General features: G+C 42.3%; 1 protein-coding gene across 2 annotated transcripts in view; it reads left to right on the top strand.

The window, feature by feature from the left end:
• Positions 1-391: 391 nt before the first annotated feature.
• The window catches only part of LOC111263642 (uncharacterized), a 41,491-nt gene continuing 13,977 nt past the window's right edge, over positions 392-27,905 (top strand). Inside the window, exon 1 of one of the 2 annotated variants that reach the window (XM_022838940.2) lies at positions 392-815. The gene's annotated coding sequence lies outside the window, so the exon portion shown is untranslated. Of the gene's footprint in view, positions 816-23,934; positions 24,315-27,905 lie in introns of those variants that run through there. The other variant, XM_022838939.1, reaches the window with a different exon arrangement.

Here is a 27,905-nt window from a genome sequence, read left to right on the forward strand (position 1 = left end):
AACAGAGAGTATATTATATTAAAAGCACATTAGTGAGCAAATGGTTGTAGTCGGTTTAGCACCTACGTAACGAAAATCAGAAATTCGCTTAAATATCCGACAATATTTGATTCAAACACGTTTAAGCCATGGAATATATCAGCATTTTGTATACAATGACAGCGATCGCTAGGATTTACGTTTGAAGATGTTTGAACTTAGCGGGGCGGCTATTATTAGCTCGCAGCGCCATCTAGAAGCTTGCGCAGGAAGCCGCTGCATCTGTAAGCCCTCTCCCACTTCTGAGCGGGTTTTCTACGGAGTTTCTGTTCACCAGAAGAGCATGCAGTTCCCCAGAGGAGAGCTCACGGTACTCGTTCGCCTTAGAATCTATGGTGCGTCGTTCAATGCTCTGTGGTGTTTTTGTGAACTTGAACATTCGAATTTCGTTGGGTGTTAGCATTTTTTAGCTAACACTTTTTAATACAATCTTGATTCTTTCTCCACCTTAATATGAATTTAAAAGTAAAATGCTCTTGCTTGCACTGCGGTTTCACAGCTACGTTGAATTAGGACCACGGTAAAGCTTACTAACGATGTGTGTTTATCAGTACATGGGCGCGTCAAATATGCAGTCTGCTAAATGGATTACAGTCAGCCACCAAAGCTTCAGAGTGAAGCTGAATGAAGCGATCATGTTATGATAAATAATAGCTCCCAGTTTACGTCGATGTTCGTGTTTGTGAATGTGAGAGTGTCAGTAACCACACGGATTAAAATAACCACTTAGCGCGACTATGTCGTAGCCTCAGTAGGACATCACTGGATTGGAACAGGTAGGTAGCAATAACAACATTACACTTCAGTTTGCATCCCTTATTTTTTTTATTATTGCATTTATTTCAACCCAAAATCAGTATACACATCTATAGTCACACTTATCTATGCAGTCTGACTGAACGATGTATTTGTCTACACTTTTTTGAACGGTTAATGTAGCTTCACAAAAACGCTGTGAGAGCTCACCCTTTAAATGGATTGGCAAATGACGGGGTAGCATTCCCAAAGACGGTCTATCCTTCAAGGAAGAAAATTCAAAAATAGCATAAAAATTTTACTGGAAACTAATTGTATTCCAACTAATATTATGTCTAAACATGTATGTTTTACTTAAAGAAAATAAGAAAAATCGCAATTGAATATAAACGTAAAAAGAGTGCCTGTAAATGTATCCACAACAAAACGCAAAAATGTCTCTGACTGAAAAATGATAACTTAACCAAATTTTATTTATAAGAAGACATGAATTGTTTTTCATTTCAATTTGCATTTCGTACGCTCTTTGAAGTGTAAAAGACTATAAATGTATTTTGAAATAGGAACTTGTTAGGGTTGGCTTCGAAACGCGTTACAATGATGATCACAACTCTGTGTACTCTAACCCCGAAAGCAAAAGTAACCCTGCTCGCATCTTCTCAGATCTGTTAAACAGCAACGAATTGCTTCGCGTCTTTAATCCCACCTGCGAACAAGCCGCTGACAGCCCTCCTCTTGCAGGGGCTTTGTTGCTATGGGACGACCACGATATGTAGTTAGCATTTAAGCCGATGATAAATCGTCTTAGTTTTGAGATTGGACTTCGATGTCGACTGTGAACGACTGCCCATCAAAAACAATGAAAAGCCCGGGACCCACAGGATCCATCACACGAACAAACAGGCTGACTGATTTAGATGATCCTAAGAATTAACTGTCACGAGCATTGCCATAAGCCCTTAAAGCTCCTCTCAAACCTCTTGGCTTCATACCAAGTCTAGATTTTTTCATTAATATTGTGGCATATATCTACTAAACAATGAACCTTTAAATCGTTGTTCTGGTAAACCAATTGTTCTATCTAGTGCAATAGGGAGTGAAACCTAACGAATCTCAATTTTGAGAAGACACAATGCTTGATCAGGCGTGCTTTGAGTAAAATCATAAGCATCTATTATATCCACTCAAAATAATAACAAACTTCGTTGAAAATATTGCTATTCCAGATGGTTGCTGGCTTCCGTTAGCTTACCATCTAGGTGGTAACTATAAAAAGACTTATTCACTAAAGTACATATATCGCTTCATGATGAAATATCACATATTCTACGCGACTGCTTAATGGAAGTATAGCATAACATAATATAGTCACTAGATTACAGATGGTGCTATAAAAGAAGGCGTGCCTCATACGTCTTGAAAATATAGACATATAATACAGTTCGGCGGACACTAACTTTGGAACCCTTTCTTGAATCTTCAACTTTAAATTTAAATGGCTCCCGTAATCCCTGTGTGCCTAATGAAACGATTCTCAGAAAAGCCTGCGCCGTAAAACATCCACTGAAGGTAAAGCGCTGGGGAACGTATCTACAGATCGGACAAGAACGATGTAATGCTGGAAGAAAAACAATTCGATTAAGTATTCTATAGTGTGACCATTTAAAATAGTAAAAGATTATCCATGAGAAATATTCGATATCCTAATAAATGTTTGCATTGAGTGACTGTTCAACCCGTACATTGTATCTGTAATCATAACATACATTACATAGGAAGTATACGTACAATGTACGTGAGTTTCAAAGAACGGTTCTTAGCTGCCGAATGCCTTGGGAAATTTGGCCCTCAACTTGCGTGTAACGTGATTTGTATAGGATTTGTTGTAGCTTAAGTATTTGAAAATACAACTTATTTAGTTTCGCCATGTTAACCCCATCTTTAAATGTTCTTCATGTATTTGACATTTACTATGTCATTATATGCAGTGGTTCTGGTGAAAGCAGACCTAACCGCTGATACTGGTACTACTTACACTCATAAATGATTATATAAAACTCGATATAATTATCTTTATATGTATTGTTTATCGAAAAAATGATATTAACAAAATGTACATCTTTACTATTAGTGCTAGTAGGAGTAAGTTAAGCATTCTCGTTACTCTTTTTACTTTTCGAATCCTTCAACTGTGTCTTCATCGATGTCACATACATCGAAGGCACATATCCTACGCTATCACACGACCTTTAAAAAAAACCGACAGATAGCGTAAAGAGACTGTTCTTAGAGTTGAACTAGCTGAGACCGTGGCATAATTGAGCTGGTTATTACTACTGAAGTATATTTCACGAAAAAATTGCTAGTTCTACATTTGATCGCCGATTTGCTTCAAGATCACTGAGCTACCAATAGCTAATTGTCTGTGGAACAGCAGATATGCGAGCTTATGGTCATTACGATCTGATCTTGTCTTTACTTCCAATAATGTACTCACTGAGTAGGATATAGGACCATGTAAAAATGGTGCATGGCACTGCGGTCGCTTTTGCCAGGGGACCAAATTGAATCGTGTTCCTAATCGATGCATACTTTCGGGAACCTCGACTATCATTCTCCGGTCAAAACAGATGTGTGCATCAGGTAAACATCAGGTAGGCATGTATAATGGAATAACAACATTAACAGCGGCAGAAAGGGCAAAAGTATGATACGTTTGCTTGGTCGGTATAGAATTGAGATGCTTGTATTGCCAGACTCAGTTTTAGTTTGAAACGATTACAATATCATGATCAGTTCATGAGTTCTTCGATTTGATCGGATGCAGGCATTGGCCACTGCTAGGCTGAGTTTCTGGGCGATCTCTACAAGGCCACGTTTGCTAGAACAGCACATTTTGTTTGGAAACAAATCAAGTACAGGGAAACTTTTATTGTCGCCGAGTTACTTTAGTTGATATCGTAATCGCCAGTATTACCACTACTATTTTCATTATGTTTTATTGTTTGCGACGCAGCAATAGAAAATGCAGTCATTAATCTGTCTAGCCGACTCGTAGTAGGACCCTCGTGTCTACTCGAGCTATTTACTTTTTTGAATTGTTAAACGACAAAAATTGAGAAGAAAAATAGCCAGGCGAACGGAAACGCAACGCGAGGCCAGCTACTTACTGAATCAGACATTCGCCATCTGAGTGCCGCGGCGTTGCCGCCGTCGTCATTTTCGCACTCGTAAACATCACATCGAAAAAACAAACGTTTCGTTCATATATCTTCTCTCATTCAGCCTTCCGTTTCTTGACCCAAAAGGTCCCTAAGGGAACGCGAGCACCTTGTTTCTGTGGAGACCCTTATCAAGAACTATAGGCCATTTCGTTGATCTTAGCAGCGATAACGGCGAAAATGCGCAAACGCTTTTTGATACAGATTATTTGGATAAGTTAAATAAAACGTATGGCAGCCTAATATTTGACTATGGGCGGTCACTAGATAGCTAGGAATAGCCAGCAAATCAAAATGATGAATGTACGCTAGTTGATAGACGCACAGAGACCATCACTGACCACCGCTACGAGTACGGCTCGGAGTACTGTATTTATTACTATTATTTGGCAAATTGAACCTGTTTTTCTTTTCATTTAACAGAGACCGCATGTGTCATAAACAAAACGATCGCATACTACTGCATGAGTGTTCTGTTTTTGATGAGTAACATTACGAGGGTTATTTACGTTATCGGACGAAATACTGAATGCTTAGCTTAGTCAAACGGGAAGCAATTTATTTGTCTCTTAATCCTGTCAAAAATAGTATCAGTGGTAAATAAATGCTAACACCACTGTGTGCCTGGCTTATACCTAATAAAATCCCGTATCATGCAGTACAGTTTGAACTTTCATCTCAATAAACTGGCATGCGGATCAGTTTGACAGATACTTAATCTACTTCAAAGACAGCAAAACGGTACTGGAAACCGATACGTGAGACAGAACAAAAATGACAGCGTTATGTTGATCAAAGGAGCCAACGGTATCGCGAATTGCCGGCGGTGGCATCGGACGATAGAAAAACCCATTGTGGACGTACTTGTGTGTGTGTGTGTGTAGTGTCTCTGTGTGGGTGCACGTCCCGCCCCCACGTGCGACCGGGTGAGTGAGCGGTGGGTGAGAGCTGCGCGGGAGCACGCCCTATTTCAGGGACCATGACATAAAGCGACTTCAATAGACTCAAGCATTTACATAGATTATCGTTGCAATTGCCAAAGGGCTAAGGCGGTACATGCTTAACTTCACCAAAATATGCTCAATTTATGTTATGTTTTAATTATGCATTAGACTTAGCTTACGAGACGACGCCTACTTTTAGCTTAATTCTACAAATCGAAGTGCGATTGCTCACTCAAAGTACTGCGCTTTATATAAATGACGTTACGTTATTCGTACATCATCAGCGATTCATGAGGGAAACAATGGATAAGTGTAAAGGTAAATGGGAAATGCGCACTGGAACCGAACAGGCGCCCAGCTGGTCAGTCGTCTTTTACTATTCGTTATGCCCATTTGTGTACACATTTATTATCGTCAATACATAACAATGTATCCAGCGAGATTTGGCCTAGTTTACCGACGTAAATGTCTCAGCCAGATCGCGTTTAAAGGAGTGACTTCGCCTCAATGATCATCAAGGATTCTGCCGTGTTGACCACTGGAAGCCCTTTTTCCATGCGTTCAGTGCCTCATAAGCCTCGACAAGCCTTTTTATCTCGTCGTGTTGTTACTTCACCGTTCTATCCAATATGCGTTCAAGAAGCGCCTACTCCATAATCGTCGTCATCAAAGCCACTCAAATCCCCTTCTGTTATTGTACCGTTTGATTATAGTGTATTTATTGTTGTTACTGCTTCTTATACTTTACCGGTATTAGCATTTGCGCATTACACAACTATTACCACACCTTTTCGGTAGTCAGGAGACTACTCCTGATTTTCTTAGCTGGTGAAGTATGTCTAGCGGGTCGTTTCTGACTCTGACCGTGACCGCTGCGTCACACAGAAGCCGGATCTTTTCAACAGCAACGAGGCCTACTGTTTGTGCCTCTTTCTAATGCAGCTGCTGCTGTTGCCTCCGACGACTGTTCTGCGCTCGGCTTCTTTTAGGTCTGCTCGATTCTCCTATCCAAGCCAATGACGACGACCACGATATGCGTCTAAAGAGCCGCGGTATCCGTGACGTCGTTTCGCCGACTTTTGGCTTGCTTTGGATTTTCGCCTTTCTCAGGGGACAGCGGTTGCAGTCATCACTACCGCCGGCGGTTTCTTCACTATCATAAGCTTCTGGTCGTTCAGAGAGCTCCTGCTAACGTTGTGCTCCGTTGTCCGTCCGGCATCATAGCAACAGCACTACCGGCGGTAGCAGCAGCAGCAGCGACAAAATCGGCTACTACAGGTGATTGTCGGCCACCTCGCAGCCACAAAAAAAATTAGCCTCAGGTTCCCCCAGCAGCAGCACGATGCAGGTAAGCGAAATCGCGCACCATCGTCGTTGTCGTAGCCACCGCCACCACCATCAGTACGTCGTCATCTCTTCGCTTGTTGTCTCCTCCCTCTTTTGTTCGTTTCTTGGCCGGTGTCGGGGTCGGCTAATATCGTTTGAGCGACACCAGCAGCAGCCAGCCGACTACGGGGCGAAGGAGACCCGAGACAAACACCAGATTGGTCCATCAGACAGTCGTTGTCGGAATGGAGACCCCAAAGGCTAGAGGCACTTCTCACTCTGCTTTCATTGCGCCGTTACTATCATGTCGTCGCGCTGAGATTTTCAAGTGGTTGCCATGTGCGAGTGCGCCGACCAGCTCTATCAGTGTCTACGGCGGGCAGCGGCCGGCTGTTACCAGAGTTAACGGAGTCAGCAGAACCATAGCAGAAGGAGCAGACGCGAATAGAGAGGGCAGTGGTATCGGCTCGGAAAGGAGGGTCGTGGAGGAGATAGGACGACTGCAAGTTTTCGTGCAGAAGAAAGGAGAACAGAACGCACCGTTGAGGACGAGCGGTTTTGAATTGACCGGCGACGGCGATGGCCGACGCGCTATGCTGCGGCCGTTCTACGAGACCGCTGCTGCTGTTCTATCTAATTTTTCTGCTGGTTCAAATAATGGCGCTATCGCTGCTACTAGCAGCATTGTTGTTGAAGGCTCCATTTTGCTGTAGATCTTACTTCAGTGGCGCCCAACAACGCTCTACCTTCAGAAAAATACGCAGCGACCTCTATTCGCCGGATCAACGCAATACAGACAGACACAGTAGACGCACAGCCAGGCAGACGGAGCAACGTTTTCCCCAGCAGTCGCTGGCCGAGGAGGCGGTCTTTCGACGACTGGCGCGGTGCTTCTTCGCGCCCCGCTTGCCCGTCTGTCTATTCAGCTTTCGTCTCGATGCCCCTCTCCTTCCGCTCTGGATCTTTCATCGCGAAATGTATATTTTGCCCAAATTTTCCTGTTCGTCCTGTGTGCATATGGTGTGGCATGGCATGTCGTATCGTTGGCAAAAAAAGTTGCTATTTAACTGCGGTAGGTCACATGTTGACGATCTTAATGAGACGGATGACTCACAATTGGTAACTACAGCCGGTACTCTGTCTCTATTTTGGGGAAAGCAACTGAACTGCTACGCAACGATACGATCTATTCGAATCCAGTGCATCGGTAGGCCTATGTTTGAAACACAGTTAGCCGTCATTTTGACCGTTTGTAAGTTTTTTTACAAGTCCACCGATTGGTTTGTTGAAAAGCTGTTGACGGATGGCTTTAAAGTATTACAAGGTCTCTATGTATACTCAGCTTTTATGGGTCGTCGAACCGGCGTTTATGTCATTTACTGTGATTTGACAGAAGTAGATGTGCTGCAAGCGTTAACATATCCTTATTCAGGTACTCTATACTAAAGTATTTGGTGATATGTTAAAAAATCACTACATTTTGGAATTTTATCATGATTAAGGCGCAGATTTTGCTTAGCCTTTTGCCAGATTTTGTTAAGCTCTATTGAGGTACGCTATTAAACGAACCGAGTAGAACCTGGTTCTCGATGCTAAGGATGCTCCTCGATCGCGAAACTGACTGACCACTTTTAGAGAGAACTTTATGAAATGATTGTAAAGATTGAGCGCGACCGATACGGGACTAGTTATAACACTAAACAGCTTTAAATCACCTGAAAAAAGCTGGCAGCAAAGCTGGCAGCAAACAAAAGCTCGAATTGGCGCAATAGAATTGACCCAAGCGTATTTCCATCCACGGGACGTTGCGGGAACGCGACGAAATTGAGCTACCTCTAGAGCGACCGACCGTATTCGATTACAAGCAAATCAGCCACATACGAAAATGGGTCTTGGATAAAAAGCAGCTCTTAGAGGAGGTATGGGCAATATATTAGGCAACATTTGTCATAACTTATTTTGCACAGGCATCCTGATGTAATCCTATTTACACATGAGCATAATACAAACAAATACTTTCTGTAATATAGAGAGCCGCTAACGGTTTCCTGCCACTTTTCCCACTTAGAGCCAGGGCGACGAAGAACAAGCTAGCGTATATAGATGGATAGATATTTTCCTTTATAAACAAGGAGTAACTAACATGATCAAGATCCCGATCATAATGCCAACGCGCTTCTGCATGAAAGTACAAGAGTGCTATTATTGCAAATGTTTCTATGGAATATTCTGCTGGGTTCAACTAAGGACAATTTCATATTGGAAACGGTCTTACTTGCCACTCCACAACGAGTTAGCTCTAATAGGCCGAAATCGACCTAGCGTTTCACAAACAAGATCTTCTTTCTAACAACTGAGCCGTACTGACGCAGTTATCCATTGTCGGATGCACTCGAAGGCGTTCCTGTTCGGTGGCTTCGAGAAAGGCTCCAGGCTGAGGTTACCAATGTGTTCATACAGCTTTCCTTCTTTTCACTCGACGAGCGTGTTGTCGTTGCCGACAAATCATCGGAGGAAAGCAAACACTTGAGGAAATCTAACATGGGACAGAAGAAAAATCTAAAACTCGACGTCCGACCGGCAGTGGCGGAACGAGATAGCATCTAATCGATCCCGGCTACGACGGCGGACGATGCGACAAGAATAACATATGTGTCAACTAGTTGACACATCGCGTCAACCTTATATCACTAACACCATCGCAGGGCTCGCATTCTTCTCTGGAGTTCAATCGACGTCGGACGGTGCTGGCAGAACCCTTGTTTGCTGCTGCTAGAAAAATAAATTATTCTCTATGGACCTCAGAATTCGTGCTGGGCAAGCTATCGCATTAGCTCAGCGTATTGTAGATTCGAGGTTCGCTTAAGCTCTATCCTCAAGAGACAATTCCATTTCAAACTGTCGTTCAGTCATCAGTTGACAAACTCTCGAGGCAGGCACGTTCAAGCAACTTGGGAGGTGATGAGTAAAACGACTTTTCCTAGCTGACAAGTAAGATTGACAAATGCTGGCGCATCCCCCTATAAATCTGTTACCATGTCAAAAAATACGGCTTCGAGGGAAGGTAGAGGAAAAACGGGTTCGATCGACTTAAGTGAAAGGCCAGGAAGGGGCACAATGAGCGGCGATTCGTGATTATGACTAAGACACGGACAATTGTGGCTGGTGTTCCACGCCAAAGCTTATCACGCCGCCGACGAGGCGATGCTATAGTATAATTTTCTGTTTGTATTTTTGTTGATATCATTGTTGTTGGCTATTTGACACAAGCGAATAACGCCTATTTGGTGTGTAAGGTGGAAGGAAGGAGGTGGTCTTCTGCTATGAATTAGAGCTGACCAAGGTACTAGGTTAGCTTCGAAAATGTGTAGAGCCTAATAGGCAGCGGAGACAGCTGCATATATCCGAAAGAATATAGCAACATAAAACTCGACCGAGTTTCTTTCCAATAGCTAGAATATATCGGATACGTTCATGTCGCATAGCAATTTTACATTAAACGATAAACCCCACGAGGTTCAAGGTGAACATGAGCATTTGGTTTTATTTTATTTCAGACAGCCTTTTTCCATACTTGACTTCATTATTTTAAATTATATAATTTTAAGCCTTGGCCAAATTATTTTCTTTTCTTGATTGTTCAGACCCTCAGGCCTTACCTATTCGCATATATAAATAATGCCTATTACGAGAGGCCAAAAAATGTGCTCGTTTCATTACTCTGCTATATCGTCTTAACAAAACGGTAATCTCAATCAGATCCTCCTCTCTCAAGCTCTCGGAATTTTATTTATATTACCTATAAAAATCGGATTATGCGTCTTCACGAACTAAAACCTTGCGTTACCTCACGACTCGGTTTTTTGTTATTATTGTTAACACTGCTAAGACGTTATGCTTCAACCTTAGTAAGCTAATTGTAAAGCAGATGCTCTGAGGGGTCTTCTTGCTTCAATGGTTTGCTTGCTCTTTATGCAAGGTATGCTCAATGCTTGTTCCCTCATATGGAAAACAAGGGCTGAGTTATCGACACTGGCGCCCTAACTAGCTATAATCTTCCTGGCAAGGTGTTTCTAATAACAGCAAAGCCCGCATCAATAATTTTTACACCTAGCTATGTGGATTTGGCCCTATGTCGTATCTGAAGAGACTCATCCTGTCAGGTTTGTGCCGCTCCTCTTCAAGTTCCCGTATTCTGACCAGTGGTGAAAAACGGAGTGGCATTATCCTTCTCGGGACACTAGGGCACCCCTTACTCGTACGTCAAGAATTTTAACAGTTTAGTGGCCCGACAAAGCCTCGACATAAGTGTCAGAGAGGTTATCGATGTTAGATATCTTAGTCTTCGAGGTTTTTTTTCGACTTTAAATCCCTTCGATTGCGTACGGTAGAAATTTAGCAAGTCTGGCCCTTTAACCTTTGCGGGTAACTCTAATCGACATGCCCAGAACTGGGCGTAGCGATGACGGACGACTGGCACCTATATTCCGCTGCCAGAGCTTCGTACACTGTCGTCGGACGAGATATATTTAATATGCTTGAATAAATTGTGAACGAACATGACAGGTAACTCATACACGTTGCTGCTGCACGCGATCTCGAACATATTTGATGCCATTTTACATCGTTGTCGAGGTACAACGAATGATTTCTTGATAGGTAGAGAGAGAGAGCGCCTTTAAGAGCAAACGCACTCTACTCGAGGGAAACATTCGATATTCTTACTCAAAAACAAATGTTTGTAGAAATTACGCCAGCAGTAGCTTCTCCTTTGAAAGCCCTTGCATATTCAATCTCTGATCTAAAATCTTTAACAGTAATGGCCTCTACATAATGGCAACGAATAGAACGCAGCCGATAACAAGGTCTGGTTTCTTCGGGCATGTCGCCGCCTGTACCTAAGTTGCGTGACGAATAGATATAAACCTCTGCTTCCTCTCAATCAAGCAGAGAGTTTAGCTTGCTAGTGTTGTTTCCTGCCACCTTGAGCGGTATTCAAATGATAGAAGAAACAGTCGACGGGGACGGACCTCCGACATGGAAGTCGTCGTTACCTTCGTACGCTCGTCGATGAAGCTGATGAGAGTTCTGATGACGCTTTGCCGGACATTTCGCTACGTCTTCAGTTGTGGTCACCAAACAAAAGTTGTCTATAGTCTGTCGAAGAAGACCTCTGTGGTGTTATTTGTTTGACTTGATCGATTCATCGCGCCTTTGTCACGCGACGTAAGTGAGCGACGTCGCTAGAGACGATCGATCGATCGAGGGACTACGTTATTTGTTGCCTGTCGCCAAAAGATATTTCTGAAAATAGTTTTTGCTTTACACTAGTTCACTATCATCTCTCCTATCTATTGATAAGGTTGAGCCGCATGTACGTAAACAATTCTGCCTTAGAACGAATCTTTCGAAATTGGCTGTAAAGTTAAGGAGGGTTTTAGCTGCTACTACTTTCCCGCCCTATATTGTGATTGTGACAAGCACCGTATAACGGTGATAACAATAAGCTGTGCATAATGTTGATCTATATCAACTCGTAAAAACTACTTGTTTGTTTTTTGTTATTCTAGAATGTAGTTTTCAAAAGTTTCAGGGTTCTCTACGCCATCATGTAAAATTAGGCAGTGAAATGTATCGAGTTTAGTGGTTTTCAACCATTTTTCAGAATGGCTGCGGTGACATGCGCAAATTTGTGTCCCTGTACATGCAGATAAAATCATGGTTTGTTTCTGTACTTAGGGAGGCTCGCCTTGGATTTATTGAACACGTACCTAACGTGCTAACCTAGTATCCTTTTGCCTCTACTGGTGGTTCCAATAGGTCTATTAACACGGTTCACGTTTTGATCGAACCGACCAACTCAGCTAATACTAATTATAATAAAGGTACACTGCAGGAAACGGCAAATCTCTCATCGTTCATGCACATGACTCATGCTTCAGTTTGCCCCAATAATGAGCATGCGCATTAAAATGGAAACAACATTGAGTTCCTTTCTTGCTACTATTTATAAGCATTGTTCTAAATTGTGTTCAAAATGTTATGCTTGCCTTGAGATGTTACTCAGTGTTTGATTTAGAAGATTCGTAGAGTACCTGGCTAAGAGAGTATGCACGTATGTGATACCTGCATCGGATATGTCTGGTCTTCGAACATGTACACGTTCCCATAGTTCTTAATGCTGCTTTTGTTTGCCAACTAGGACTTCTCTCACTCAGGCTTCGGCTAGTTTTGATTGCATTGAGTTTTTTGACGACCCTTTCTTTTACACAAACCTAGCCGCTTCCCCTAGTATCAAAACCTATCTGTGCAAAAACAATATTGTATTGTGTAAACGTATATGGTTAATATTTATATATATATATATATATATATAAAACCTTTAAATTAATACACGCTCCGAGAAACCGCTCAACGAGGGTATAACGCGAAGCATGACGCCGCATCTTGCGCAGACGTACATAGCATCCGGCAGATAAAAATAACACATAAGACGTAATGAAGCTTTTGTACTACAAAACGCGTATGTATGTGATATTTATTTAGTTCTCTGCTCTGCTTTGTGCAGCCTACATTGATTATCGCTTCTGTGTTATAGAGGACGGGATCGATTTCCGCGATAAACAGACTTGTCAAGCAAAGAAAACGGAAGCTGACATCTTTAAATGCTCATCGCGAATTAGGCCCGATCCCGCAAAAAGAACTTGGCGTATCTCATACACCAGCACCCGAGGGCAAAGTCTGTGGGATGGTATCGGCCGCCATGTACATACTTCTGAGGTGCTCTTTTAGCGCTGTGGAACTAACTAATAAGAAATGATGCTTGATGATGAAAAAAAAATCTGTTTTTATAGCGGGAAAGGAACTTGGGATTTTTTCTATTTAAATACCCTTGCTCGACATGTGTATTATTGTGGCAAACTGGGACATATATCGTGGGCATGGATGACGATGGATTCGCAGTTTATCGTTGCTATTGTTAGGATTAGTTGGGTCTGTTGGGTCAATCAAAATATGAACCATTAGTAGAGGCAAAAGGATAGCTGGGTAACAAATTAAGTTCGTGTTTAATAAACCTAAGAGGGACCTACTCAAACACAGAAACAAACCTAGACATGATTTTATTTACGTGTACTAGGACAAACCAATTAAGTCCCGCTATCAATGTACAATAACAAGTTTACGCATGCTCGTTTCTTCTTGTTTCATTAACTTGTTCTCCTGTAATGCAATACAGTCCTGACTGAACAACATGAGTATTCAGCTGTACGACCTCTTTATGAAATGGCCTCATATTCGGCCGACGTTTGGCCAGTCAGCGTGTTTGGTGCACTGCAGAAAAGACCGCCTTACAACTTATGTTAGACCACAGGCGTCGTCGCCACGGCTTGGGACAAGCTATGGGGCATTTCAGTACTTCGGTTTTAAATCTTGGTTTAAATATCAACGTTTGGATCGCATAGAACCGGGAACAGGGTTTTCAGTTGGGGGTCAAGCTTTGTTAGATATAACATTCTAGACATGCTAGCGCTTCTTGTTTGCGGGGTTTTTCCTAGCAAAAAAAAACAATTCAACTCGAACCGATGCATGCCATCTCAGAGCGCTATTGTCGTTGAATAGATTGTTTCTTCCGATGTACCGGGTCGTTTACGTTTGCAAGCTCGACGTGAATATATTGATAACCGATCTCCCCCTATAACCCCCGACGTAAGCTAGGAAAGTAGGCGATACCCGAAATCTTTGAGCAGATCAAGTAAGACATGCGTGAGAAGGTCGTCGATGCTCATGTTCAAGTCACCAGCAATCACCAAAAGGCCTGTGTGCGACGGAAGAGCATGTATAAGACAAATAGTCTTGTCGATCAACATGGCCGTGTTCTCACTGTTTGTACGTTGCTATAATATGATGTCAACTGCTCTTCAGTGTTACCATGTCATCCTCGACAAGTCTTACTGTGAGTCCCCTAGTTTTTGGCTGTAAAACACTTCGTTCCTTATACTAGAACATGATATGTGAGACACCGTAAAAACCAGGCAATTCAGGGGCTCGCCTTCTAGACATTTGCGATGACTTCGATGTCTAGCAATAGCGCTAAAGCTTGAATTGCTTTCCTCACATTTTAGTGAACAACAATTATTTTGTCTAGCTCCTTATCGTGGTTTGTTTGAGCAACTCTAAGTTGTTTCAACGTCCTTGGTTCCAGCCTGTGTTCTGTAACCAACTGCGGCTGCTCTGGGTGTGGGGCTCATCGTCGTAAGACGCCTCTCGGGCCTGCATATACGTCGATGCTTTTAGGTTCAGGAGTGCTGGAAGCGGCATCATTTCTGTTTGGACGGTGTTTTGTCGAGGTGGTGCTACCTAGACCGACAATCCTGATACCATGTTGAGGGCTGAAGACAATCGGACGAGGCCCATATGAGTTGACCGTGGCACGTAATCGAACGGCTGCTTGTGAAATCTTTCAATGTCAATTCACAGCTTGGGAGTTTTTTGATCTCGAGGGCCCTAGCTCATAAAAAAAGTTCTACTCTTCTTGTCAAGATGGATGCAATATCCCAGTAACTTCTTTTTTTATCACTGTATCGACCATTATCCACGATCTGGAGTTATGTGTGTATGTGAACGGGAGCATACTAAAAGGGGCGTCGTTTCTAACATCATTACCTAATTTGCAATTCACTGAAAAGCGAAGCACGGATAATACGTGAAGCTAAGAGCCAGGCCTCGCTTTTAACTTCGCGCCAAGGGCTTCTATCGCTGACGTGTAGAAGTCTTCGTAAACTCGATACGCTCATGATAGCCGGCCTGCAGGAAAACCGCTATCAGTCAAGGGCTGCTACCGACATAGTTTTCGGCAAGTTTTTGTTGAGTGTGTTGTTCACGTCCATCATTGATTGTTTCGATTTGGTAGAGAAGTTGCTAGACCCAAAACGGCAACGATCGACACCGCGGCATCTCAAAATACGGCTACTTTACCAACATTCTACTCAAGCTACAAGATCAACTCATTTTCGACAGATCGTTCTTTTCCTGCAGCTTCTGTTGGGGCGAGGCCTCTTCTTAGCGTTAGTAGCAGTTGTGGTATGCGATTGAGAGGTGGCTAACGAGATGAAGACAGGTCACCGCAACGATAGTAACAATAACAAAGCCTTTCTACAACAAGAACAATGTAAGAGTAGAGGACAAGAGGCGCGAAACAAAAAGTAGCGTAATCGGCCGACTTGAGCCGACGCTGACCTGAGCATCGCAATCGCTATGGCAATATATTATACACGAAGGTACGTCTGTGCGCCTATCTATCTGACTATGCGCGTTTGATTTGAATGAGTTTAACGAACAAACCACGCACAAGCGGCATTCGAACAGGGAAACCTGGCATTGGCAAGCGCCGACTGGCCTGCTCCTGCAGTAGCGGATGCGCAGATGATAGGTTGAGGACAACAAAAATGAGGTTAAAAGTCAAATCACAAAAATAAGTATCAGTTAGAACATATACGATTGAAGTACTTTTTAGGTGAACTCGTTTCAGATTTGTGCCTTCACGCATATTTTTTGGTAGTGTGATCATTTCTCTTTGAACAAATGTTTAAATAAATAAGCACGGCGAGCGCGCAATTGAGTTTGCTTCAATAGCTAGCCTGACAGACAAGAGGCGATGATAGACAAATCCTATGAATAGGTAACATGTGTATAGCTAGCTAGCTAACTAACGTTAGCACACACCTTTAAACACTATGAGATCCCGTTGTAAGTTACGAAGCCACGATGTGAAACGTTGGGCGTAAAGTCTTAAATACGACTACACAGATTCGCTTTTTTCCAGTTGGGGAATGCGTCTGTGCTATACTATTGGCTGTACGACATGGCGAATCATTGCCCGTCAACCAACGGCCTGGAATAGTGACCTTACGTCATGGAAGCTTTCTGTGGCGTTCGGCATAAGGGAACGTAAATTTCTCCTAAAAAGGGTAATTTGAAATATTCATAACCGACTTTTTCGCTACTGTTTCGTAAGATTAAAACAATTGTCCATCTAAGTGCCTGGCTGATAAAGCTGCGTACAGCAAAAAGTGGTTTGCAAAATTATTCAGCTCCCAGTGAGGTCCAGCCATAAAACGCCTTTTGGCTACCGTTTCCTCTGGCCTAAGTCCATTCGGCCTGTCCCTTTGTACGTGTATGTAGACACGGTGCAGGCTAGTGGAACAAATTGCTCATTAAACCACAGGACTATTACTAGGCCTTTGCATATCTTAGCGTAATGGACGCCACCGGCTTCGCTTGCGAGCCTGTTAAAGACTGCCTCATTCGACGGCTGAACGGTTCCTGTCAACGATGGTCGTGCAGATTCTTGATCGCTGATCATCGATATCCTCTCAAAATAGAGGCCGTTTTCGTCAACAGAGATGGAGCAATCTGACTAGGGAATCGAAGGCGCTTTTTTCCAAAAAATCAAAAAAAGACCAGCAGAAACTGGTCTTTTTTTGATCACGTCTTCTTACCATAGCAGCTTATGAATAAATTAGATAGAGTAGAAATAATTCAGGCTCCGCCCGAATTGGTTCATCATTGAACCTACGTCAAGTACCGATAGGATATAATACCAAGGTACATGGTCAATGTTTCTCGGTAGAGCAATGCTTTTATTGTAATGAGCCCATTTTTTCAAAGAACGAGAATAAGCAACCTGAGCACAGGTATCGATTTCTGTGCGACATGCATATGAAAAAAGCTTAGTGAGGTAACTTGCATGAATAGCGACACTGTTGACAAGCATTTACGAAGCTACTTCATGATGTCCAGTTACAGTTGGTTCGCAAATGGTTTAGTGAAGACTACCATGCATAGAACGGGAGAGCTTCAGCAAACGCCCATCATCGCCACGACAAATGATACATTTTAGTTGATGCTGCTTGAGATGCCCAGTTGGTAGTGGTAATGTGCGGTGGAAAAACTGTTCTATGCGGTTTTGTAAATGTTGCCTACCATAAAACGATATCTTCTGCAATATCCGCATATGGGCGTATTTACTCCATGCTCGATCCATCCGCGAACGGATTGTAACTAGTAAGACGTAGGATCGTTGCATTTTTGCTGATTTTGTTATTATTGTTTTTACACCGATGGCACTGCGTTGATTGGCAGAAGTTGGTAACTGTAGTCTGGAGGATGTAAAGTATTCCATAGTATGAGATTGAGGATGGTATGCTCGTGTCTTTTCGTGCCGTTTTGTGTTCATGTTGTTGTCATTGTTGTTGATTCTGTATGTCTATCCGCCACCACAATAAATCTGTATTACCGCAGTAGTGTTAATTAGATCCGTTACTCTAGTCAACGAAGATATCTGTACGGCCATATACTAACAGCGCTGGAGATTTAAGGAACGCGCGGTTCCGCTGGCCTGGCCGACCGCCCGCCCGCAAACGGTCAAATGAAGTGATTACTTAGTTCTTTTCCATACGTTCGTAGATTTAAATATTTAGTTATGATATAATCCTATATATATATATATATATATATATATATATATATATATATATATAATCGTTTTCTTTTCTTGATATGAAGAACATATTCGCGAAATTTATTTTCTATATGTATTCAAAATAACGCGACGCTTTTATAAGAAAGTTGCCCTCTAAGTAGCCGTCTAAATACGACGGTATCTGTTAAATAAAATGGCAATCATACGAAAGTCGATACATAGCAAAAGACTTGGGCTATCGTGTGACTTTATACATTTGCGGTTGGAAATTTTGTATAGTAAAAATGTTACGCAATCAACAGAGTTGTTTTGATCCCAATCAGAGCTAAAAAAAAAAACTTGTTAATAAAAAATATATAGAAACAGGTCGAGCCTTTGACCTCTGAAGAGAGCGTTGACCGCTGTACTGACACGAAGTATTTCTTTCTATTGCATCAATCTAGTCTAATATAGACGTCTTTTATTATTATAATTACTGATACCGTAGCCGACATAGAATTATGTATAAATGTTTAAACATAATTATTGATCTTCTTCTTAGAATTGTGTTTCATCTTTCAAATAAGCCATGGATAAACGTCAGAATGCTTGAGTTCGTCCCGTTATTGTTGAATATTTTCTTTTAGAACGATTTATTTATCGCTCTCACAAATAAGTCGTTCTAAATATATCCGGAAGGTCCTGACGGGCCTTAGTTGTTCGCTCCTACAGTTTTTACTCGCGCACGATGCCTGATCCCTTTACCAACGGCTTAATTGCTTCTGAAACAAGCTAGAAAACATGTCCTTGCCCTCGTTTATGCCGGTAGCGTCCAGTTTTGATTCCTGCAGCCCTTCGTTTTAATGGATTAGTAAGTAGCATATACATATGTATATCAGGCTGAAAGACAAAAACGTTTGGTCTGTTCTTAATTTAGCTGTGCAATATGTTGTCATTTGTGTACTAGCATTCGGAAGCACTCTCTTCCCTCTCTAGGTCTGTGATGATTTCATTGTGCAGTGAAGGGAGCTTTATGTTGAGTTCAAGCCCCAAAAATAAAGATGCCAGATGAAAGAAGAAATGTTTTCCACACATACTTTATTTTGTCCTTTGGCGAGATCACTACCGGAATATCATAGGTTATTTGTGCCACGTACTGACAGCTCTTTTACTAGAGCAAATGGTCAGAATTAGTTTGTGAAGGTTAATGGCGTTTCACAAATAGGGGGTAGAGTCCAGAGTTAAGACAGGTCTTCATTTCAACAAGACGTCTCTTTTAGCCTTTTTGGATCTGGAAGGCTCTTATACACCGGAAGATGTTTGAGAGGAACAAGATGGAACGACGGATTTATATATAGCTCAGTTGTATCAAGCGAACGAGGACAGAAAACTTAAACGAATAGGCAAAGCAGTACCTTTATTTGTCTATGCGATAGTACCAGGCCACAAATGACAAGGATTATGAAAGCTCCCCTATAAGAATTTGAGTGGAAGCTTCTTTTGCACCTGTCCTTCCTGAGCGATTATGGTTTATTTTCCGGTCATCAACAAATGAAGTTAGCAACGATACATTTGACAATGGATTTCAAAACTTGGCCGGCCGACTGCTTTAACATCGGACCTGAAGACTTCCGACAAGAACGAAGACATAAAATAATTGACAAATGCGAGGAGGTCATAAAAACGTTAAATCGATCTGATTGATTTGTAAAATGGAAAACCGAGCTTAGTTTTGTCCCGATCTACTGTGTAGATCAAAACGTTTGCGCATTTGAGATCATCGGATAGGATTCGGTTATTATTACTTTAAATTTTACTATCGAGACCTTATGGCTGTCGACACTTGACCTGTGTAGTACTGAAAAGCTCCGCATTTAGAGAACACGCTCGTTTCTTCCTATGAACAGCCAGGATGATCTACTTCTCTCGTATAATCCGTGCTGTTGCCCAACGATGTTAGATCTACTCATTCTCAACCCGAGCTCTAAATCCGATTTGATTGCATTTCCAGCAGTTACCAGCTACTCCCCTTAGCCCGTTGTAGCTATCGTTGTTGTCGCCTTGCAGCTTTTTCTATGCATCCTGTTTCGATAAATTTGCTAGATTGATCAAATCATTCCGCCACGCTACTACGATGTTTTAACGACTCGGCCATAGCGTTCCAACGATTCAGTTTTTCTGTTTTGACCGTTCAGCTACTCTGATCAAGATACTGAAACACCATCGTGTTTCAGTTAGCCTTGCGGATGTCCGATTTTCCGTGTTAGACATTTGCTACTGCTTTGCGGATAAGCCGTCACGGTGCTACCGCTACCCCACTACGGTATTCTCGCTATCTCAAGATGAAATTTACGTTGAAAATGCCAGGTAAATACATGGTCGTTCGCGGCCGCAGAAAGATAGGTAATCAAAAGCTTTAATTCGAAGCTTATATATATATATATATATATATATATATATATATATATATACATATATTGTGTAGAACTACTCATAAAGGTAATATTTCAGCCAGTTGACATTATCGATTGTGTAAAAGGGCTACAGTTTTTATGCATAAATTATCTTTTCCAGACACCTATCATTGCCGTAAAGCTAAGACCTTATGCCTCAGAAATACATCAAATTCGTTAAAGGCCATATCGATATATATATATATATAGAAACACATCTTTTCAAATCCGTATGTGGCTTAGAAATACGGTACGAGATATTGTGACTAGATCATATGTATGTATATGATCTCCTTGTTTCTCTTTGTGGTAGTGTCGCAAATGACGTCCCAGAGTAAAGCTACTATAATATAACGGACTAAAAGCGCCCTGTCCATCAGATCTGTCAGAAGGCAAATCTTATTAAAATCGCGTTTTGTATGTTCCTTTTTTAGATCCATAGAGCGCTGGATTTGTCTAGCTTTCTCTCGCTGTGGACTTGGCGGACCACAAATCAGCTAGACGCTATACTTCCCTTCAGTGTTGTACCGCTGGGAGAAGATTAGTTGGTATCGACGTAGTTTACACTTGTATACAAAACGACGCCGAATCATACAAACCAGCGCAACTACGTGATGCGATAACGCACGCTGTTAAACAGCCGAGAAACGTGTTATCTATCGCTTTGTGTTGGCAATAAAAGAAAAATGCTTTATCCAAATCAAATCTCGAAGGGCGAGTGGCAGCATAAGTTTAGTGGCGAGTTCTGTACTCGACACTCACATACAACGTTTTTTTCAAATTATTCTTTATTATTTATGAAACGGTTAATATTCAAAGACGTAACTGATAATAAGATTCCAAGCTGAAAAACTCACAGCTGGGAAACATCCGTGTCAATGTTTATATGTATACTAAAAGGTATCTCGAGGTCTTGTAATACGGGTCCAATACAAACTGGATCAGACGATTCTTTTGTCTCCCGAAGCAGCTATGGAGAGCATTGGTCATCTGCACTACGTTCAGATAGGGTTGGTTCGTGTCTAATCCTGAATGCATCTTCGTCAGGTCGAGTCTAGTAGAATAGCAACAGAAAAGCTTCGTGATGAGAGACAAGAGCTGGAAAATAAGACCTTTTAGAACGGTGGGCATATGAATGACGGCGTGCAAAAGGTACTAACTCGACAAGTTTTGTTTTGAATTATCTTCGTGGTAATCTCGACAAAGACGGACACTTTCTGATCAGAATCCCCATTAGCTAGTTAGCGGTCCTTCAATGGTAATAGAACAATTCCATCGGCCTACTACAAATAGTCATGACTTTAGATGCCATTGAGCTGTACTATTTGCACTGCTATTTCCACAAAGACTGTATGGCACTTAGCAAACGGTGACAAGATGGCCGCAAACAGCCAAACCATTTAATAGAAGCACACCTCTTTGGCGATAGTTGATTATGAGTTCTCTTTTCCCAGAGAAGTAGTCAATATTTCTATTCATTTCCGCTACTTGATGACTAGATCAATTCTTATTATAGTCCTAACAATAACACCACGAAACAAGCAGACCGCGTATTGATTATGACGGTCTTTTTGCGAAGCGCCGGTGTATTGCGTTTGGTAGTAATAGGCAGGAAACCAACAAGAGAATCAGTTGAGCCCGAAAACAGCCGTAGATAGCATTAATGAGTTCGTCCAGCCAACAGGATGTTTTAGCAAGAGAAGAGAAGAGAAAACAGCGGTTCCCTAGAAAAACTCGTCCTAATAAAAAAAAAAAGGAACGATGTGGCTTCACCAGCGACAGCGGCAGCGCCGGCTCAAGCGAAGCGTCAGTAGCAAATTTGCCGCTAATAGGTGATTAACAGGGTTACGATAGTACTATGAGAACTGCTAGTCGATAGTCGACGGGATTCACGGTGTCGCCTCCAGCTTTTCGACAGCACGCTTCTGTCCGCAGCCGGCCCTCAAGCGCGAACATGATCGTCTTACGAGGACAACAATACCTGCTACCGCGGCGGCATTGTCCGTTAGTGAAATGTCGCCGTCAGTAAATGTTTCGAACGGTTGTCTATTCCGATCGTCTCTTCGTTGTCTACTTGGCTCACTCTCTTTACCTCGCTTACGTTGTTATGGATAACGATAGTTCATCAGAGATGATCTGGCTGCACCTCCTCAACTGTAGTTCATACACTGGCCATGTTATTGCGTACGAGTGAGGGTTGTGCAAAGAAGCTGGGTCGCGGCCAGGAGGACGATAAAAAGAAAGGTATGAGTGACTGACTGCCTATGTGACTGTGTTGGCGTTTCGCTTGCCTGAGGGTTACGGTTGCTGCACACGATAGCGTTTTGTCAATAGCAGATAATACCGTTTGATGTAATACTTGACGAAACGGCCACGGGAAACACCAGCAGGGATACCCACCGACGAATCTGCCTAGCTCCTATATGCTCGTATACGATGAAACTGCAGAACATCAAGCGTGTAGGCCTGCAGCCACCAGCTGCAGTTTCGTAGGCAGGCTTCACCGGGCCGGTCTACAGTTATCCGCCGGCATGGTTGTGTGATGCTGTCGACGTGTGGTTTGCTGGCTGCCATGAGCGATAAGGACACGGTAGCAGAGACGAGAAGAAGCAAATGGTGCATCGAGCGCCGTGATACGAATATTCGCTAGAGCTAACGCCAATAAGCAGAAGGACAAAAGCGTCACTAAATAAAACGTATATGCGAGGCATCTGAGACAACCAAGGTGGCATGGCCTCGATCCACAGGAACGAATGAGGCTCCGGGCTTCTGTTTTCGTCCTTTCTCTCTGCTGTTGTTAGTTTGGCGCATTTATAATGAATAGACATCCTGAAGAGGCGCCTTTTCGGTTGCAGCCGCCGAAGCTGGCGAGAAGCGAACACCAGCAGGCTACGGTCATCTCTCTTCCGTTAACACACACTTTCGACATTTATAGGTGGACGACGGGCGGGTGTTGCCAGTCATCATCTACGAGAGTCGCTTTGTAACGTTTCTTTGCTGTGAGACTGTTGACGATGCTGTCCTTTCTGTTTGGGCTCTATTAGCTCTTTGCTCTGTCTTAGGCTGCCGTTTCTGTGTCTGCCATATGTTCACCTGGGTTCACCTGTCTCAGCAGACCATCACTGTCGTTCTGGCTGGTGTCCGACTCGTACGTCTACGTAACGAAGATCGGGCCGATATAGAGCACTTTTCATTAATTACCTAAACTATGATTTGCTTTATGCGCGGATTCACTGCAAGGGGGGACATAGGCTAAACGATGCTTCCGGGCATAAAACTCGAAATATTTATTTAGGGACGTATGAATGATTACCTCCACTTGTTGGAGTCCTGTTATTTAGATAATGGTACAGTAAATGATATTGAAGATCAGTTGAACACAACGTAGTCTGTTTCAAATCAACACAAAAAAGCTAACACGATGAGCCAAGAGGCTTCCGTTTTTCCTTTCTTGTTCGGTACTACAAATATACTTCTTAGCGCCTTATCTATTCGCTTAACGGTAGTATAGCTGAACGGGAATAATGCGCGAATGAGGGACGCGTACAAAAGATCACTCAAGTAATTCCATAATGCTTATATTTCTTCCTTAATCAAAAAAAGAAAAGAAAAAGCCAATCTTTAGAGATTCTACGTTACTAGACATGTTATAAAAAGCTCGATGTGTACTGAGCCAAGGAGCATCGTTGGGCCGTCTGCGAAGTGCGTGCATTTGAACACGTCGAGTAGTTTAGATGACACGCAGAACGATAGCGTACAGCATGGTCGAAGGATACCTTTAGCGGATTAGGGTTTACCTATACCATTAAACTATTTGGCTATAATGGAGTCTTACAAAAGCACAGTATTTAATGAAAAAATGTACATAGGAAGCTACAGCCTGTATCTGTTGTATGTTTATATTGAGCGAAAAGTAACACAAATATCCATATAAAGAAACTGTGATAACAATTTAATATTTTACAAGCATTAGACGAATAGTTCCAAAATCTGATACCATTTCTCGCCCAGTTGTTTTAGTAAGTAGTGGCTTCAACTAGCGTAACGCATCTCATGAGCACTCTGTGAGGGGTGATTCATCGATAAAATAGCGTGTTTCCTTCACGAGGGAAAGGTAAGCGTTCAGTCATTTTACCTTATTTTTAAAGCGTTTGTTGTCGTGTGTACCATTTGCTTGTTATAGTTTTTTCGCGTATTTTTTTAGATAGCTGCTTCTTATGTTGGCTGGTATTGCCGATAGCCCTTGGTCGGTTGGTTTAGCCATTTGTGCCAGAGTTTTTCGCGCCATAACTTCACCTGCGACAGCCCGAAAAACAAAATAAAACCATGGTTACTTCTCCTACGGGTTTTGTCCAGCAAAAGCTGAAAATCTCGATCGACACAATGTCATCAATAGCAATAACAATAACGGACAAATCGTAGTTTTGCTAATTCTACTTCCTCTCGCTGTGCTTAGTAGTGTGCTAAGCACAAATACCTTTTAAAGATTTTCTTGCTATCGCTGCTGTTGTGCTCGTAAACAATCCGATGCAGAAAGTCCTCGAAATATATAAGATACCCATACATACTAGAGAACATCAAACATACCTGTCTTACGCGTACACGAGGCACGAGAGTATATTTATATACCTTCAAATTATGCCGGCGCATATTTAACCTATGGAAATGTTACTCGACTGACAGGTGCCATATTGAAATTCAAATGTAAAAATATAGCTTTTTTCTAAACGTAATTAGTAGATTTATTGAGGTAATAAAGCAAGTTAGATAGCTGTAGTTCGACTCTTTTTACTCTGCATCATCGCTCGTATTCGTAACGCGATAATAAGGTCGACTGGCACTTTAACCGTGCACGTTACCAATTGTTGGAACGTTTGAATTGCGAAAATAAAATACTTAGATCGTACGACATTAAACCAAACATTTCGACGCTGAGGTGAAACGACTGTGTAAAAATAGCCGTTACCTATCAGCATGGTTCTTTTGGCAATGGTGCTAGCTAGAATTTGTCCATTTTTCGGTCTTATTCCGTATCGCAAAGTTGAATCAGGGCTAAAAAAAAGTTTGGATTGGCTTTGAGCACCCATAAGAGCCACCTATACCTTAGAATTATCGTTACAACATCATGTACCTGATAAATAATATAATCTTCAGCTGTACATATATCTGCTTCCGTGGCATTTTTATTTCGGCTGCAACACCGTCGTGCTTGTGGGGATACTGTTGATCACTGCCAAAATGCGAAGGTCGTTCGTTTTACGTCACGAACCGGGACTATCCTCTCTATGGTTTTTGCTGAACTTCACCATCTGCCACCGTATATCATCATCATCACCATATGCATCATAGCCATGGTCGTCGTCGTCGCCGTAACTGGCAGATCCTAATAATGGGGTCATCGACGCTACTATACGTTTTTATTGCATTTTCTTCGCAAGCAATCTGTTCTCTTTGTTGTTTCTAAAGTGTACATATGATACCTCCTCCGGTGAGGTTTCTTCAAATTAGACCCAAGCACCAAAGCTCGAGATTGAACTCACGTCAGACAGCTGAATATCTTTCTGTTTAGACCCTTGCCTCGCGCTCGTCATTTAATGATTTCTGTTTCGTGGGTTTATGTCCTGTTTATGAACACCGATAATGTTAATGTCCATACCATGCAAACTGTTCACCAATTCAGATGAATCCTGCTGGTCGCTGATTCCATTTCAGCGTCGTCAATTGTCGTTGATGTGTTGACTTTATTGTCGACCGCGACAACGACTCGGTACTAAAACCGAGAGAATAATGAGGTCACGCGTTCCTTTCATCACTCAGCATAAATACATCATAGAATCTACCATTCGGTCACTTGTGTGATAGTTGCGTTTGCCACGCATCTATCATATCTCGACAAGCTCAACCCTAGCTGCTGATGCGGGAAACGAATGGGTTTTTTAAGTTTCTTGTTGATTTGCGTTGACGGGTGTGTATCAACGGCGTGTCACTTATTTCGAGCTATAATTGGTAGCTTGATATACGTTCCGGCAGATTTTTTTTACGGAACCGCTATAGAACGCAAGGAATAGCTAGCGAAGTCGACGGTGAACTGAAGTTGAAGATGTGTGTTATAGATGGTGATAATAGATAAATAAACAACGCAACTAAATAATCATTCGACTCTAGAAGCAAACGGTTCTTCTGATTAACGCACGTTCCATGTTTATACGTTTCTTCTAAAATAAAGGGCGGATTTTTTCGATAAAAATGAATCTAGCCTGTCTCAGTAACAATAATGGGCATAATTGTTACTGTAGCAGCATACAATATGCCTAATAAACTTTAATCAGGACTGAATGAACTGCTATCGCTATTGTACATCTGTTCGAAGATCTAAAGTTCACCCACGATATCTTTCCACCCCTGTGACTCCTACATTCAGGTAACCTTGTAGATATGTGGCACCAGGTTTATGCATCTCCAGTGCAACCAATGCGTGCGATCACATCGTGGACCGTGCATCATCTAGCCTCCATACTATGCACATATCGTAACCCTGCTCCAGACTACAATACCGGCTGTGCAGAAGAAGTAAACTAGTCGATCCGAGATAATAAGAAATTTCCGAAATGGCTGTACCAGTTGCCAGCTAGAGCTGTTGTCGCCGATGGCTGGTGGAACTTCGAAAACTTCACGACAACTTCCGCCCGAATTGACTGGCGTCTCGTGAGCTGACACCGCTGCCATAACCGCTCTAGATAGTGGCCGCAGCGCTGGCCATGGTGCATGGATGACTCAGGACCAACGTCGCCACCGTGGATGAATCTTACGGCGACGGCCGTAAACGCGGACAAATCGGCCAACAACTAACGACGGCTTTTCACTTGTTTCTGTCTGTTGTCGCCATGAAAAGTTGAGACTGACAACTCGACTTCAGCTATCGATCGTGACTGATAACAATCAAACAACAACAACAACGGCAGAAGTGAGTGCGAGCGTCTCATACAAATAGTCCGTCCATCTGTGCGTATGCCAGTCCTGCCGACGCGTCGCAGTCAGCGGCGGCGTCGATGGGGTAGAGGAAAAAGATAGATAAAAACACGCTAACGGCAAAGGGAACATAAGGATAAGTAGATAAGCACAGAGAAGGAAAAAGAGCACCAGAAAAAAAAGCGACGGCTGAGAAGCGAATCAGAAAGAGAAAATCTTGCGATAAAGGCAGGCGGCCACAACAGAGAACGAATCACGAAGAAAAGGCAAACAAATCGGCATTCCGCGTGTCTGTGTGTATATGTATATATGCCTGTGAATATGTACATAAACATAGTAAGAAAATGATAAAACGGGTATAGAAGAGATGATAAACGCTGTCATAAAACCAATTCAGTTTATATAGCAGCAGTAACAAGGAAGGTGACGATGATGGACTTAGCGAGGTCTGGTCTACCCCTTGATGTGGTAGTGGTTTTTAGTGCTCAGTACTACTATACAGACCGCTTTGAAGCTGCTGTTAACTGAAGCTGATAGCATTTGCTTTGTACGAAGCTAAGTTTAAAAGTTAAGTCTACACACTGTATAGGGTAACAACGCTGAGATCTAGAATCCGCAGGGAATAGATAGCTAAATAAAATTAAAGACAATACGAGCGCAGATGTTCTGTTTGTTTGAAAATTCGATCGGTATAAAAGAGAAACGCCCAAGCTTCAAATAAAGATTAAAACTCATA

This window comes from Varroa jacobsoni, unplaced genomic scaffold (assembly GCF_002532875.2).
Source record: "Varroa jacobsoni isolate VJ856 unplaced genomic scaffold, vjacob_1.0 scaffold_779, whole genome shotgun sequence".
Taxonomy (NCBI): domain Eukaryota; kingdom Metazoa; phylum Arthropoda; class Arachnida; order Mesostigmata; family Varroidae; genus Varroa; species Varroa jacobsoni.